The following is a 19165-nucleotide window of genomic DNA, read 5'->3' on the forward strand; positions in this document are numbered from 1 at the left end:
GCACCAAATAGTATAGAAGAGGATCGTAAAATATTGAGAGAGTACCATTTCTATATAAGTGATAATAAATTATACTCATTTGAGTTTGTCCAGTATTATTTCAAGACCTTTTTTGAGAATTTCAGGGAGAGAGAAATTCAGATGACACAACATCTAATATGGTCAGTGTAGTACCCCTGCCCTAATCAATTTCTAATCTCGGTTTAATCTTGGTTAGTTTATCTTAATATAATGTTATAGTCAGATGTTTGATGTAATGCATAGCTGTTGATGTGGTTTTCACACTAGTTGTATGCAAGTTGTTTAGTATTCCTATTTCGTGGTATTAATATCGGGCTAACGCTTTCATTAAGTTTATATATATATGCATGTATGACTCTTGGTTGCAGGAGATTTCAGGTACAACACCGCATGAGTGCGAGGTTCATCTTCACTTGGATTTGCAGGTTTGAGTGTACCTCTTTAATCCTTAGAGTTGGATTAGGTGGCCGTAAGACCCTAGTTGACCATAGTCATGCTCAAGTGAGCATCGTCAGTCGTCGTTGGTAATCCCTTTTTGTTCGGGTTTGCGAGTCGTTTGTTTGGTTGACCTTCTCGGTTTGCGTGCTTGGTGTGTATGGTTAAATTGATTATTAGTCCTTAGTGTTTAATTTGATTAAATATCTGTTTGTGCATTAAAGATTAATGGACTAAATTAATCGGGAGTTCTTTATGTGAATTATGGTTGATTTTGAATATTAAATGCATTTTGTATATGCTGTTGAAAAAGGAAGTTTTGTATGTAATTGCAATAGATTTAATTGTATTCTGTTGGCTTTTTAAATTAGAAAGGTTAAATTGAATTAATTGAGAAAATCAATTTTAACTGGGAAAAACAATTCAATTTATTGATATAGTTAGAAAAGAATTAATTTTGAGAATTATTTTTAAATAAAAATTTTAATTCCAAAAATGAAATTCTGGTCAACTCTTCTTTATAACCTAGACTTTTGGAAAATTTTGGGGATAGAGTTTTTTTGGAGAAAAAAAAATAATTTTGGAAAAAGAAAAAAATAAAAATAAAAAAATAAAATAAATTATTGCACTCTATTCTAGTCTTTTGGCTTAATCCCTTTGGGGTTTCCTGGTGGGGCATTACAGTCAGATAATTGTATAGGGCAATTCAAGAATGCTAGAATATTTTATTGGTTGAGTAGGATTCATAATCAAACTAATATCGAACACATGTGAAGTTTTTTTTAGGTTGGACATGGGAAAGGAGAACATGATGGTGTCGGTGCATCTGTTAAGAGAGCCCTTTGCAGAGAGAAACTCAAATTCAAGGAAAAAGGCTAAATTTAAAAATGCAAGTGCAATTGTGGATTGGTGTAGTGCAACTTTATCCATAGGATCGAGTCAAAACTCTAAAATTAGATGTTTCTTCTGGCTAGTTAAAGTGCAGAGAGAGAGAGAATAGATAATAAGAGAGAGAGAGAGAGAGAGAGAGAGAGAGAGAGAGAGAGAGAGAGAGAGAGAGAGAGAGTAGGTAATATGTGAGAGAGAGAGAGAGAAGGTAAAAAATCTTATGATATTAAAGGTCCTACTAAGGGGTAGTTAGGTATCTTAAGGGGTCCTAGGTATCTTAAAAGGTTGTAGGTTATACTAAGGTGTCCTAGTGTTAAAACATAATATTATTAGGGATCACATCCTTATAACATTTATATATAATGTTCTAATATAAGGTTATAAAACCTTATATATTATATGCTTTATAAGCATATCCCATTTGAAATAATTGTAATCTAATAATTATCACATTATTAATTATTTATGAGTGGGTGTTATTGAAAAGTGTGACTAGTGAAGCCACCCTTCCTCCTATATTTAAGGAGGTTCTCTCTCATTTGATAGTATGTGAATTTGGAGCTTTTATGGTGAGTTATATCACTATTCACAAGAGGTATTATTGACCATGTGGAAGTATTGAAGGAGTATGCCCAGGTTCATGTCTATTTTATGATAGACTATATATGTAAGTGTTTTAATTAAATGATGCTTTATGGGATTTTTTACCCGAAAGGGTTTTCCCAATGTATATCTTGTGTAATGTGTATATTTATGCATGTATGTTTCTCATTTCATTTACTTTATGATCTTGTTTATAATGATTAGTATCCTAAGATCCTACTTTCTAACACCTAGGATATCATTTTAACTTCTAACTATACATGTTTAATATTTATAAATAACATTGGAAACATATAGAATGTAACATTTCAACACATGATCAATTTAAAGTTCAATTTAAACATAAATTAAACATCTAACTTTTACAAAAGAAACTTAATATTAAATACAACATTTAGAAATATAAATTTAAACATTCAAACTTTTACGCACGATTAAAATAGAGAGAGAGAGAGAGGGAGAATAGGTAATTTGAGATACGATTTAGAGAGATAATAGATAATGAGAGATAGAGAGTAGGTAATGATAGAGAGTGTAATGCCCCACCAGGAAACCTTGAAGGGATAAAGCTAAAACACAAGAATAGAGTGCAAATATATATTTTTAAAAATTAATCACAATATAATGATACAATGAGTTATCATAAGTTCATATTATAAAACAAAACACTTAAATAACACCTAAAGAGTTTCGCAACGCGATTAATTGATTCAACACTTAACTTAACTCACACTAATTAATCCAATTAAGTTGATTAACTTAATGACATGATAATACTTTAAACAAGGATAAATTTCGTTCGGTAAGATAAAAATATAGATAACATGTGAAGTTCATCCATTAAAATTTAACCATACATCACATCCAATCTTACATTCAAAGCATATGTCATGCATCTAATTTCCATACATATTTTAATTGTATTAAAACTAATCAATACTTTCCATTATACCAACCTACATGCTACATCCCACACAACACCCAATTGATATCGGAGTTCACCCCTCATGGGCTACATCTCTGGGTCTGCTCAACTGCAAGACCCCTATGATAAATAATAGGGTGAAGAATACATAAGGTTCACATCATTTACATCCTACCATCAAGGCGTACATAAACCAATAATACATACGACCACATTGGTCTAATAGATACATGAATGATCCTTGAATAGGAAAAGGATCCAACTGAACATGATTAGAAGCAATTACAAAGATCAATTGGAGCACCCATGAAACAAAGTCTTCGCAACCCATAATAAGAAACCCATGGTCTAACATGAATATCAAGTTCTCACAAGGACATAAACAACAATATACAACTCCACAACAATACTCCTATCAAAGACAACACAAACAACATACTAGCAAACATAAGGGACAAGAGTCATCAAATAACTTGGTATGGTTACCATGGCAATCCTCCATAGGTTCCGACCCCATCTACTGGATTACCTTGGCAACCTATCCCGAACCTCTGGACCATCCAAGTCTCATGTGGAACCAACACATCCTTTCGTGAAGACAAAGTTGTTGGTTTGCCATTTCAGGCCTTCTCATTGCATGTCGAGTTTGTACTAGCACTCATCCCATGCGTGAGGCACAATTATCTTAGTGTTTTCCTTAAATAAACTCTCTAATATGTTATTAGGTTATCACTTATTTAGACACACTTTCAATGGGTTACCTTGCAACCACTTTGGGCGCGACCCCCACTCGAAAGCCACTTTCCCATATGACACTAGACAATAATCAAACGAACTCCTAAACCAAGGAATACACCAGGACAAGCATACTGAGTTCAATATGATATGAATACCCACATGGTCAAACAAGTCTTCATACGAGGTGTACTAATTGACAGTACTCTAACTAGAGACATGACCAGCTATGGTCAACCACATACCAACATTTCAACACTCGCATAAAGGACATGACCAGATAGAAAACCATCACATGAAAACAGTCAATACTCGAGATCAAGGACATAAGAAGATAACCAAATCAACATAGGACAATATCAAAAAATCACTATTAAGGACTTGCCATTTCCTAATCAAATGCGAATACATAAAATTAAACATGCATAGGCATTAATTGGAAATGACAATCTTCCTCCATATCATTTAAACATTACAATCGATCCAATTTTCTAATAGATCTAATTAAATTGCAATTTGTCTACCTTGTCTAGGTACATGTCGCTCATGGTTTACTAACTCACTATAGTTCATTTTGCATCATAAAATAATATAAATACTTCATCATGAGTTTTAAACTAAAATCACATTAATATAATTATAATATATGTAAAACCTCCAAGGATATAATTATATAAACATTAATCAACTAAAATATGATATTTATTTTTCAAAATAAAACATCATTCCATACTGGTTCGAAAACAATTTCTGTAAACTTATCTTTTCCAGGACCAAGTTACACTTTTCAAAATATGGAAATATACATTTCAAGAAACTAAAATAGATAAACATTTCCCAAATTAACAAAATATTTCCTTGCGTATATTTAAACAAATATACAAACTAAAGATATTAATTAGTATATTTATCTCTATATATATACCTTAATTAATAAATTCATAAATAAACAACAATTAATAATGGCAATTAATATATAATTAATAATACACATTAATTTATAAATTGCAATAATTAATAATATAAATTAATTAGTAATTAGCAATTAATATATTATTAATAATATACATTAATTAATAATTAATAATAATAATAATAAAAACATTTAAAAAAACAAAACTTAATTTATTTGTTTTAATACCACAAAGTGGTCCCCACACCCGTGGTTACCACAACTGTGGAGCCATGGTCTGTGGTCTCCACAGCCGTGGAACCACAGGCTGTGGTTTCCATGTTGTGGAGTCACAGGTCGTGGTCTCCACAGTCTGTGGTTTCCACAATCGTGGAACCACAGACTATGGAATTTCATGGGGGCTGTGGGTAGAGCCATGTCTCCCCATGCCCGAACACACAGTCCCAAATAGATTTTTTTTTTTAACTTTTTAAAATGGAAAAACCCTAGTTTTATCCACAATCTCATACTGAGACCAAATCCAATTTCTAGAATACCCATGGTATTCAAAATATTTACATCTTCAGAATAACCAGACCCAAAAAAGGTAAATTTTCCAACCAAACACCATATTTGGCAAATAAGATTGATTTACGCACATTTATCCAATCCATTCAACCAATCATGCCCAAAACAAACTAATTTTTTCAAATTAAAACTTGAATCTAAAAAACATTCAATGGAGTTTTAAACAAAATTTTATTTAGAATAACCAAACCCAATTTTTTTGGTTTTAAAATCAATTTGAGCAGCCAAAATTTAATCTGGAGGTTTGGACAGGAAGCAAGGAGGGTTGAAATTGGAGATTTCACTACAACTCTTCCATTTTTCCCATAATATATGAGATTATCCACAAACACAACCAGAATTCTTCAAAATCAATACAATCTCTATTTAGCAAAGAAACCAAAGAGATAAACAAGAATCCTACCTTATTCAACAATCTTGGTAAAGATTTGATGAAGAGCCCAACCTGCAAGCTCAAGAAAATCCTTCTCCCCAAATGCCCAAAATTTGCATCCCAAAAATATTTTCCAAACCTAGGTTAAAAAGAAATTGTTTGACCAAAATTCATTTTTTTGGATTTAAAAATATTTTCCTCCAAATTAAAATGAAAATCATTTTTTTCAAACAATTTAAATATGCTAAACTTGCTTTTCTATTTTCTTAATTTAATTGAAATTAACATTTCTATTTCAAAATGCCAAAGAGGGTAAAATATTTCTATTTTTGAAATCAATTTAACCTTTCCTTTCAAAATGCATAAACTGAATAAATTCATCATTTAAAAATAACCATTTAATCGAACCTTCTACAAACATGAATATAACAATTCTAATTAATGATTAATTATACAAAAAGGGGTCCTATTTAATTTAGTCCTTTAATTTACTAATGCATAAAAGAACACATTTAATCAAATTAAATACTTAGGATTAAATATTCAATCTCTACCACATGCAAAACACGTAACCCAAGAAAGCCAACCAGATACACGACCCGCATACCCAACCAAAGGGGAAACTGACTGATGACGCTCACTTGAGCACGACTAGGGTAAAACGAGGGTCTTACGACCACCTAATCTAATCTCTAAGGACCAAAGAGGTACATTCAAACCTGTGAATCCAGGTGGAGACAAACCTCGTACCTATGCGATACTATACCTGCAATCTCCTGCAATCATGAACCACACATGCATACACATATATTTAATGAAAGTGTTAGCCCAAGATTAATAACATGAATCAAAAGAACAAATAAACTTGCATAAGAATTGATGCCAATACACATTTATAGGTACACACAATAATCATAATATCTTACTATAACATTATATCATGGTAAATCAACCATCCAAGAAGGCCACTTAAAAATTCAGCCAAGGTCAAACCGGTTTTAAAAATCTGATTAGGGCAGGGGTATTACAAAGAGAGGGTAATGAAAGAGAGAGAGGGGAACATGTGTTGGTATTCTACACTCATATGAGATTCGTTGATGTTGTCATTGATGGCAACCAACCGGTATTGGGTTACATAGGATCACCGGCAAAAAGTTATTCACCAGCATCGACATCGGCACCGACAGGCGCTTACAGCGGCATTCAGATTTCACCAACAATGAAGCATACTAGAACTTAAGCTGACATGGAATGAAATTTTGTTTATTGTATTATAATGTAATTATCTTTTGTAAGCCGACTTGATATTTTGTAATGACTCATATAAGTATGAGATCTCATATGTCATTGTAGATATATACAGAGATGAGATGTGTGGTAGCGAATATTGTAATCAAGGTGATTATTGTATAAGGTGATTTAGTGACATAAAGGTTTTTGGTTAAGGTATCTATCTGAGCTTAAACTTGTACTGAACCAGGCATTGGATATGCTATTTTGAGTAGTACATTGCATTGGATTTTATTATCCTTGTTGTAGTTAGTGAGACTCTTCTGAGTAGTGAGCTCTAGGTTGTTGGCCTTCTTGCATGTGTAGGCCTCTATTGTAAGTAGTATTTATTCATTGACCAGTGAGTAAATATTGTGGGTCACAAATCCCATTGAGGTTTTTCCCACACCGGGTTTCCTCGTTAAAAATCTTGTGTTATGGTGTGTTTCTGTGTTGTCTATGTTATTTGTGTTTACAGCATTAATTCTTGTTTACCGGTACACTCTTTTGGGTTGCAAAGTTATTAATAAGTTTAAATATTAATTAAATCTGTTAGACACTGATTCACCCCCCCTTCTCAGTGTCTTTGGGACTGTCATTGAATCTAACATCATGAGAGAGAGAGAGAGGGGTAATGTGTGTGAGAGAGAGAGACAGAGAGAGAGGGGGTAATGTGTGTGTGAGAAAGAGAGGGGGTAATGAGAGATTGAGAGAGAGTGTGTGTATAATGACAGAGAGGGTAACGTGTACGCGTGTGTGAGAGAGGGGGGATTTATTGTTGATTTTCATCTAGGGTTTATTGTTCATTAATTTTTTAGGGTTTGTTGTCTGTTTATTTTCTAAGGTTTTTTGTTCGTTTTTTTTTTCTATCTAGGGTTTATTGTTTGTTTTTCTATCCAGGGTTTATTGTCTATTTTTTGTGTCTATTGTTTATTGTTCGTTTACGTTTTTGTTTTTTGTTTTTTCCTATGGTTTTAAGTTTTTACTATTTTTTTACTTTTCATGTTTTTTGCAATATTTAAAAACTAAAAACTATTTTAAACATGAAATTAAATAAAATAGAAAATGTTTTTCAAACTTTAAAACACTATAATTAAAAATAACAATAAATTAACATTTTTTATGAAAAATAATATAAATAAATAAAAAATAATATAAAAAACAAAATTACGTACCTAGAAGGAGGTAAAAAATGGTCTGGGGGGTCAGCTGGGATGAAAAAAAGGGTACCCGTGCTCCTCTGAAACATTTACCCGTTTTTGAAGCAGTGAAAATGATGGAAAATGGTTTTAAAAAAATAAATAAATACATTCGCCCATTTTTTGCAAATCGGGTGCCCGATTTAAAAAAAAATGGGCGCCATTTAGCTTTGGGCACTCGGATCAAAATAGGCATAGGTTTCCAAAAAACGTGCACCTATTTTTGAACGCCTCGGGCACCCGAAGCGAAACGGGTGAATCGGGCACCCGTTTCTAGCAGGCTCTTTTCCCAACCCGCAAACTTGCTTGGGATTGGGACCAAACTTTGTGCATTTACCCAAAATTGAACCTTGAAGCTAAAAATAAACCATATCGAACCCTAAACATTAACCTAATTGTCCTTAACCAAATCAAACCTTATCCCTAGAGCAGTAAACAAACTTTAACCCTAACCCTAAACTCAATTAAATTATAAACATAACCCTAAACCATATTGAACCTTAATCCTAAACCATAAACCTATTATTAAATTAAACCCTAATCTAAACACTAAAAGTTTAAACCCTAACCCTACCCCTATACCAATTTAACTCTAACCATAAACCTAATAATACCATAATATTAACCTTATACCAAATTAAACCCTAACTAGAAACCAAATTTAGTGCTAAATAAAATCTTATTTTAAATCAAAATGATCCTTAATCATAAAGCTAATTAAAATCTAATGATAAACCAAAATTAACCTTGATTATAAACTAGATTGAACCATAACCTTAACCTTAAATTAAAATTAATCCTAGCCCTACCTCTAAAGCAAATGCAATTGTAACCCTTAAACAAATTATAAATACGAAAAATAACATTAGACCAAGTTAAACCCTAATTCTTTTAATAAATTAAATTTAACCCTAACTCCAAATGAAATTTGAACCATAAACATTAACCTAATTTTCCTTAACCAAATTGAATCTTATCCATACAGCTGGAAACAAAATTAAACCTTATACCTAAAAACCAAATTAAATCATAAACATAACCCTTAACCATGTTGAAACATAACCCTAAACCCTAAACCCTAAACTTGTTATTAAATTAAAGTCTAATCTAAACTTTGTGTTAAAAATTTAAACCCTAACCATAAACAAAATTTAACCCTACTCCTACCCCAACCCCTACCCCTACCCCTATACCAAATTAAGTCCTAACCATAAACCCTAACTCTAAACCAAGTTGAACCATAATCATAAACCAAGTCAAACCATATCCCTAAACCGAATTGAACATTAACCCAAATTTAACTCTAACAATAAACCTAATTTTACCATAATATTAACCTTATACCAAATTAAACCCTAACCATAAACAAAATTTAATCCTAACACTGAACCAAATTGAACTATAACCTTTACAATAACCCAAATTGAGCCCTAATCTTAAACCTAAGTCAAAACTAGAGAACATTAAATAATAACCCTTAACTTGATAGAACACTAAACCAAATTAAACTGTAACCCTAATCCTAACCCCATACCAAATTAAATCCCGACCATAAATCGATTTGAACAATATACATAAACCTAATTGAACAGTAAACCAAATTAAACGCTAACCCTATACCTAAGTGTACCCTAATCTTAACACTATACCAAATTAAACCCTAACAATAAATGAAATTTAACCCTAACCCTAACACAAAACTAAATTGAACCATAACCCTTATAGAAAATTCAAATTGATCCGTAACCTTAAACAAAATTAAACACTTAACAAAATTGAACACTAACCCTAAACTTAAGCCAAACACTAAACCAAATTAAACCCAAAGTTTTATTAATTTAGGCTTAATATTTCAATCATAGCCCTAAGCCTAATTCTATATCTAATCTCCACTCTAATACTACAAATAATTGAATTCTTACCATAAATTTATTTCAACCCTAAGCCTAATACAAAACTAAAATCCAAATTAAATCATAACCGTAAATCGAATTGAACACTAAAACAAATTTAATCCTAATCCTTAAATAAATTATAAATCCTAATAATAGCACTAAAACAAATTTAACCCTAACTGTAGTTCAATAAGTCAAATTGAACCCTAATCTTAAACCAAATTAAACCCTAATGTAACAATAAACCAAATTTTCAATGGTCGAGGTGCAGAGGTGCCACACCAAGACAGAGCAACAACATTCAACGGTCGAGTCACAGAGGCATGAGCGGGAGAAACCATTTTCAAAGGGATCAACTATTGTATGTTGATTGGATTGTTAAGTTGTATTAATCTAATATTATTCCTATTTGATGAAGAGAAGATCAAACATCTCGATAAAAATGTGGGCCTGAAAATGTGGAATCGTAGAAACGAGCTGCGACCTGTTTGACAAAATGCCTCATACAAATGTGGTATTGTGAAACGTTTGATAGAAATCCTGAATCAAATATGAGCTCATGGAAGGCCAACAATACGTAAACTTATGTCAGCCTATGTCGAGATACGAAGCGATGGATAAGCGAAGGGAACGAACTGTTTGACAAAATGTATTGAAGCAAATTGTGGTCACATGACACATCAGATGGTTCAAGGCTCGCCAGGGAGGATGAGCAAAAACCACGGCAGCAACATCAAAAACGCCACAACAGCAACATAACGCAACCATAGTAGCAAAAGAAACCCGACATCAACGATGAAGGGTAAAAACTTTTTACCGTGAGAGGAAGTTGAGCATTGAGTAACTCAGAGTGATGCAGCGAAACATGCAACCAGGGTTACTAAGACCTGGACTTGTGGGAGTTAGGCGGGTTACGTGGCAGCTACAGGATGATATATCAAAGAATAGACGCTCTTTTGATGGAGTCCAACGGTTTCCAGGCAAGCATCAGGATAAGGGGAGAGAAAGAAGATTCATGTGACATTGGTTTGCATGCTGACTAGATCGAACACCACAGCCCTCGTTTGACATTTGTGAGGGGACACCACCGTTCTCACATTGTTCTCTATCTGAATCGCAGGCTAATCCTGCTAACCTCCCATCATATGTGACTTGGCCAAACAATACCCAATTGATAAACCCCAAATTCCTTTCAATCCCAAACAATCTCCCAATAAACAACTTGCGTCAAGGAGCACCCTTCAAACCAAAACAGATTACATAGAGCTAGAGAAAGAAAACCCCTTCCACATTACTTCCCGATCCGCAAGAACTTAACTCGGATGCAGAAGGTAATGGGTAAAGTCTAAATGAAACAACTAAAGAGGGTAGTCGGGTTCCAGTCTCGCCAAAGAACAAGATTGCTGTTAACACTGGAAAATCAGATAAATCTGAAGGTGTGTATAAGATCGTTTTGCCAGACCACCTTATTCAGCCTCAAATAGATCTTCTACGTGCCACATCCCTCATTGGTAAACTTCATTCTACTATTTCCTTTATGCAACTTTCATTTTGGGCTAAATAGAATTGGTTGGGCTTGAAGGATATTTTTTTGATGGATAAGCAGTCTCTCTTTTTTATTGCCATTTTTTATTCTAAAGAATATAGAAATTGTGCTCATAGATTTAAGGGATGGTTCTGTAAGGGTATTGGTATTATCACTTTGGCATGGGTTCCAAATTTTAGCATGGAGTCAGTTCCCCCTCTTTTCATGCCTTTTTGGATTACTCTCTCGGGGCTCCCTCTTGAATATCGTGATCCAGATATTGTGGAAATTTTGGCTAACCAAATGGGTATTTTTATCAAGCACGATCTTATCCCATATGAACTGGCCCATTTAACTGTCAGAGTATGCTTATTGCTAAACCTCACAAAGCCACTTCCCAAGTCCATTATAATGACTTCCTCCCTAGGGAAATGGAATCAAGACATTTGCATATAGGGTACTAGAATATTGGTGACCGTATAGATAAATTGGGTCATTTTAATTCGCAGTGTCAATGTTCGGGCATTGATGTTGTTAGGGTCTGCAAGGACTTTGTGACTGATTACCATAAATGCTCCTTTTATCAATCTGCTCCATCTCCTCCTTCTACAACAAATGGGGAAACAAGTGTAATTAACTCAACAAAGAGCTCCATACCTCTAAACAATGTTGATAATATTGCAAGACCTTTCCAGGGTGCTCAGGTATTTCAAGATGTTTCTCCTCTCTCTCTGATCCTCTCTCAATCCTTTTTGGGCTTTATGACTGACGCTTTACTTCCAGCAGAAAAAAGAACAAAGCCCTCCAATTTGAAGAAATCTCCTCACTATCAGATTGCTATTTCTAGTTTAAGTTCTCTGCAAAAAATTGGGGGGAGATACAAGAAAGTATCTTTTAAGATCCACTACTCTTCAATCCTGGTTGATTGGTTGTACAAGAAAATATTTGCTTCCTCTCTCTTTAGGTAGCCCACTTCTTCTTTGTTGAGTTTAACTTCTATGGGAAACTCAGATACTCAACTCCAGGAACTCTATATATCACAGAATGCAAAGGCCAACCTGATTCACAACTTGATGTTTAATTGTCAACCTTTCCATCTGATTCAACGCAGTCCTCCAATTCTTGGATCCTCATCGGATTCTCCAAATATTGAATTAATGGCACATGATATCGTTATCTCTGTTGCATCGAACTTGATAGATGAAATTGCTCTTGAGGAATTTCCAGAAATTCAGGGTGTCCCTGTTTTTGATGCTATGCCTCTTGCTCTCAATACTTCACCACCCATTCCCTCATCCTTGTTAGAATCTAGTCATGTTGAACACCTTGTGGTTGAAGATAATTCATATCAGCCCTTTCAGCCTTCCATACAACTTGACTTTGATTTTGCTCAACATCTCTCTCTTGTTCAAACGGTTTCTTCATCTCCTCTGTTATATAAAACACCTAAAAAAGGAGGTCGGAAGCCAAAGATTCTTAAAACCCAAGAAGAGATTGCAGCAGGTATCCAGACCACAATTGTAGATAAGTTTTCACCACACACAAGACCGAGAAGAACATGTTCTTCTTCTCGGATGCAATGAGGATCTTATCTTGGAATGTTAGAGGTTTGAATGCCTCTGACAGGAGGGGGCAGATCAAGCAGTAGCTGGATTCCTCCCAAGCAGACATCATTTTATTACAAGAAACAAAGCTTTCAGATGAAGCCACTCAAAAGATTTTAAAAAAATGGACTTTATGGGATTTCATACATATTCCTACAGTAGGGGCTTCAGGTGGTATTTTAACCTTGTGGAATACCAAGACAATCAAAGCAAAAACTTTGAGTCAAGGGACAAATTGGCATCTTATTCTTATTGAAAATTTTGATTTATCCTTTGTTCTCTTTAATATCTATGGCCCAAGAACTCCTCAAGAGAAACATGCTCTTTGGAATACTATAACTTGTCAGATCCAACAACAGGGAGTTCAGAAAATCATCTTAGGAGGTGATTTTAATGTCATATTGTCTCAGAATGAGAAACAGGGAGGCAATCCTACAACACCTAAGGTGATTGAAGACTTTAGATCTTTTGTGTCTGATAACGCCCTTTCTGACATTTCACCTTCTAATGGTCAATTTACATGGACAAACTGGAGAACTTCCCTTCAAATTGCAAGTAGATTGGACAGGTTTTTCACTTCATATGAATGGATCCTTCAAAAAAATACTTTCAGCTCTAAAATTCTATCGTTCTCTGGGTCTGACCATTTTCCTATCGAATTATGTCTATATAAACATGAAGTTTCTCATCATAGATCTTCTTTTAAGTTTGAAAGAATGTGGTTTCGACACCCACATTTTCATGCTCTACTTCGTCAATGGTGGGTGAGTGCCCCCTTCTGCAGGGGGAACAAAATGTTTCAACTTTATATGAAAATGCAGTTTGTAAAAGAAAATATCAAAGTTTGGAATAGGAAAGTATTCAAAAATATCTTTGCAGAAAAAACAAAGGTAGAGAAGGAATTAAAGGACATCAATGAACTTATCTTTTCTACTGGGATTAATCCATAAATTTTCTTAAAGCAGAAGCATTTACAAAGCTACTGGGAAGAACTGTGCTCTAGAGAGGAGGAATACTGTTGACAAAAATCAAGGGAATTATGGCTAAAAGAAGGAGATAAAAATACTAAATTCTTCAAGGCTTCTGCAAAGATTAAGCAAGCTACATCTACTATCTTTTCTATAAATGCCTCTTCTTTAGGGGAAAAATTAACTAATGAACAAGAAATTAGGGAAGAGGGTGGACTCTTCTATAAAAATCTTCTTGCTCCCTCCCCTCCTTTTGTTTCTGAGGAGTCCAGTGTCGACATATTGTTAGACTCAATTCCTTGTCTGATTTCACAACGTGATAATGATTATTTGATGCAACCTTTCTCTCTTGCTGAATTACAAGAGGTGGTATTTTTTATGGCTCCTGACAAGTCTCCAGACCCTGATGGTTTCACCATACTATTCTTTCAAAAGTGTTGGGACATTTTAGGCTTTGATCTTTTAATGGCTTTGGAGGAGTCAAGACAAAAAGCTTTTATTCTCAAGAACTTCAATTTAACCCATCTTTCTCTTATCCCCAACTCCAATAACCCTCAATCTTTTGCAAATTTTAGGCCTATCTCCTTATGTAATTCAATGTACAAGATTTTCACAAAAGCTATCTATCTCCGGTTAAAATCCTTGATACCTAAAGTAATATCTCTTCAACAAGGAGGTTTTGTTCCTGGCAGGGAAACATCAGAAGGTGCGCTTGTGGCCCATGAAGTTCTGAACTTAATTAACTCTTCACAGTCCCTTGCTTTTATAGCTAAATTAGACATGTTGAAAGCATATGATAAAGTATGTTGGTCCTTTCTTTTGAGAGTGCTTAAAAAGTTTGGCTTTTCGGATAAGTGGTGCAAATGGATCAAAAATTGCCTCTCTGGGGCACATTTTTCAGTTATTGTTAATGGTAATCCTTCTGGTTTTTTTTGAGCCACCCAAGGGGTTCGACAAGGTGACCCGCTATCACCTTTTCTATTCATTATCATGGCAAAAGCTTTTAGTAGATTGGTCAATAAGCAGTTGAGTCTTGGTTTCTGGAAGGGGGTATGCATCCCTAATACCTCAATTTCTATCACCCACACCTTATTTGCAGATGATACACTTTTATTCAACTGTTCCAATATACAAGAAGCAAGGCATATTAAGAAAATATTGGACATATATACTTCTGGATTTGGACAGAAAATCAGTGCGCAAAAATCTAAACTATTCATATTCAATACTTCTGAAATAGTGTCTAACAACATTATCCAGACATTGGGCTTTCCAGTGGATTCTCTTCCATCATCATACTTGGGTATCCCTTTCTTTATGGGAGTAGAGAAACCTTCTTTTTGGAATTCTGTGATTGACAGATTAAAAAGAAAAATTTCTGTGTGGAAAGCTAGATGGTTATCTCTCTCAGGCAGAATCCTTCTCATCAAAATTGTTTTGGCTACAATTCCAAACTACTACATTTCAATCCTTCAAGCCCCGAAATCTATTCTCTCATATCGAGAAAATTATTTAGAATTTTATTTGGAAAGGTAATCTTTCAGAAGAGAAAAAGATCCCATTTGTGTCTCTCAACAAAATGACTCCAAGCAAATCTATGGGCGGGGTGGGTCTACACGATCTGTCAAAAAGGAATAAGGCCTTTGGGGGAAAGCTAGTTTGGAATATGTATGAAAAACCACATGCTTTATGGTGTCAAATTATGCAAGCAAAGTATTTAGATACTCCTACCCCTTCACGTATATTTACTATCTTTGATCCTCCATCAGGATCTGCAGTTTGGAACTTCATGATGGACTCTAGGAATGTGATTACTAGATACTTATCGTGGCAAGTACATAATGGCAAAGACGTCAACTTTTGGCATGATTCATGGAGTGGTCTCCCCCCTCTTAATCTGGAGGAGTCCCTAGTAGATGTGATCCCTATATTTACTACTCATTGGGGTTCACACCTTTATGATTACATAGATGATCTTGAGAAGCCTTCAAATCGTGTCATTTGGAAGAAGCCAACTCTACTCCCAATCTCCCCGAGTCAAAAGGTAAAATTTTCTTTGATTCTCAAGAACCGCATTATCTTTATCTCTAATGGTTTGGACAAATTGATATGGTGCCTTGAGAAGAATGGAAAGTACTCTATCAAGGAAGGGTATAAGGCAATTCATCAAATGTATGTTCAATCCTATTCACAAAGAGCCTACAATTTCTGTTGGAATAATAGTGTTCTTCCCAAGGCAGGGATGTTGCTTGGCTTGCTCTACATAAGAGAATACTCACCAGTGAGAGACTTGTTAAATTGAATATTGCACATCCATTTGCTTGTGTACTTTGTAGTGAACACAATGAAACGTTAGATCATCTCCTCCTCCAATGTGATTTTGCTCACTATTGTTGGATGTTCATGCTTGATAAGCTTTCCTTTAGCACACCTCTTCTAGATAATGTATGGGATTTGTTCCAGTCATGGCCAGTCTTATACTCATCCTCTCTTTTTGCATGTATTTGGAAAGTGATCCCATCCATAGTAGTATGGTCACTTTGGTGGGGAATAAATAAGCGTATTTTTAGAAAGCAAACATCTCCTCTTTCTGAAGGTTTCAATTATATTGAAAAATCAGTATCAGAACCGGTTAATGCTCAAGTTTCAAATCAGTTCAATTCAAATAGGGAATTTACTTCTTGGGATGGTCAAGTTATTAACTGTTGGAAGGGCATCTCTATTCCTGTATCACCTTGTCTTCTAAGAGTGAGAACTAGTAAAATTGATAGAAATAAAGTGAAATGGTGTCCTCTAGATTCAATGCATTTCAAACTAAATTTTGATGGTTCCTCTAAAGGGAACCCAGGTGATGCAGGGATAGGAGTATGCATAAGGGATCACACAGGATGTGTTTTAGCTTTGAAAGCTGCTTTTATTCTGCCGGGTACTAACAACTTTGTAGAGGCATATGCTTTACTTGAAGGTATTCTACTAGTAAAAAAATTGCACATCTCATATATACACATTGAAGGTGATTCGACTATTATTATCAATGCTTGCATAAAGAGAAATATTGATAATTGGCAGATAATATATTTACTTGAACAAGCATGGACACTAATTGATACATTTACAAACTTCACCATTTCACATGTGTATAGAGAAGGGAACCGGGTTGCAGATCATTTGGAAAATATGGGAAGTTCCAAGGAGGAACTTAATGTGATGGGTCCGAATTGTGATTTTGATTCTTATCCAATTCTTAAGGCAAAATTTTTGGAGGATATGGGTATACGATAATATTACATATAGCTATACAGTGGTCTTTTTCATAATGATATAAATTGGTATGTGTGATATTATAAGTGCAGGGTCCTATGGTTTTGTTGCATCTGTATATTGTGAAGGGATATCGATTTGAGAAGTGTGCTAGATTGTAAGTTCGATAAATTCATAAGTGAGACAGATTGTGGACTACTATGTAAATGTGCACAACTCTCATGATGTTTTGGTTTAGACTGCATCTTGTTCAATACATTCCAGAAAATATTCGATACTGGGGGATGTTTTATGGCACTCGGTATTCTGGACACTATAAGATATTGTATTTCTTGGCATATTTGAGATTTAAATCTTACAACCTTTCTATGTATTGTAGAGCAAGGATCGAAGTTTTTCTTACTAGTTCTTTTCTCCGGGAGCTCTTTGAATCAACTTTATATAATAAAATATATTAAGTGGCACCGCCACCTTGTTTTGAAAAAAACAAAAACAATAAACCAAATTGAATTGAAAGCCCAAGCCAAATTAAGCATAAACATTGAACCAAATTAAACATATAATTAACTCTAATTAATCCTAATATTAACTTTAACCCTAATTATATTGTAATCTTAATCGTAACCCTACCTCGAAGACTATTTGAAGCATAATCTTGATCCTAATTGTAACTAAATCATAGCCCCATTTAAACCCTAATCCAACTTCAACCCTAATTGTTATTAAACTCTAAATCAAATTCAACCCTAACCCTAACCCTAATTATAAAAATAACTAAATTCTAATCCTACCATTAATCCTAATTGTACCATAAGCCTATTTGAACTCTAATTGTTTTTTTTTAATGTAAATTAAATCTCACCATTAATCCAACACTCACCCTAACCCTTTCAATAACCCTTATAAAAACGTATCACTAACCCAAACACTAATTAAATACTAACTAAATTTAAACTCTATTCCTAACCCTAAATGAAACCCAACAGTAACCAGGGTAAAATTAGGTATATACTTCAATAATGGCTACATTTCAATTTGAGTTTTCCTTTAATAAGAGTTAAGTTCAAATTTCTAAATATATTAAAGCAATTTTATTAAAGTTAAACACTAAACTAAATTGAACCCTAACCCTAATTACACCAAGTCAAACCCTAGACCTAATTCTAATCAAATCAAGGCTTGTCTTTCTAAACCAAATGAAAGAATAACATTAACACCATATTGAACCCTAACTTGAAACAAAATTAAACACTAAACCACAAATCAAATCCAAACTCTTAAGCTAATTATATACTTAATTGAACCCTAACCCTAAATCATTATAGCCTAACCTTAAAACAAAATTGAACTTGAAATCTAAATCTATTTAAACAATAAACCAAATCAAACCCTAAACCTAATACTAAACAAATCAAACCCAATCACTAAACCAAATCAAATAGCAACATTAACACCATATTGAACCCTAACTTGAAGCAAAATTAAACACTAAACTAAATTGAACCCTAACCCTAACTAAACCAAATCATACCTTAACCCTAAATTATATCATCTACTAACTCTAACAAGAAACCTAATAAAAATTAACTTGAAACAAAATTAAACTAACCCAAAGCAAATCCTAACCCTAAATTGAACCAATACACTAACTCTTACAATAAACCTAATCAAATTGTAACTCTAAACCAAATAAAACCCTAACCCTAATAGTAAACCAAAATGAACCCTTATCCTTATTGGAATAGGGCTACTATTTTAATCCCAATCCTAAGTATATTATTAAATCTAGAATTGAAAATATACAACAATATATATTATTGAAATTAATTTATGTCATGTCTTCCAATTCACGTTGCGATTGCTACTAGCTTATATATATATATATATATATATATATATATATATATATATATATATATATATATATATATATATATATATATATATATATATATATATATATATATATATAATAAGTCGAGAG

This window comes from Cryptomeria japonica, chromosome 2, assembly GCF_030272615.1.
Source record: "Cryptomeria japonica chromosome 2, Sugi_1.0, whole genome shotgun sequence".
Lineage (NCBI taxonomy): Eukaryota > Viridiplantae > Streptophyta > Pinopsida > Cupressales > Cupressaceae > Cryptomeria > Cryptomeria japonica.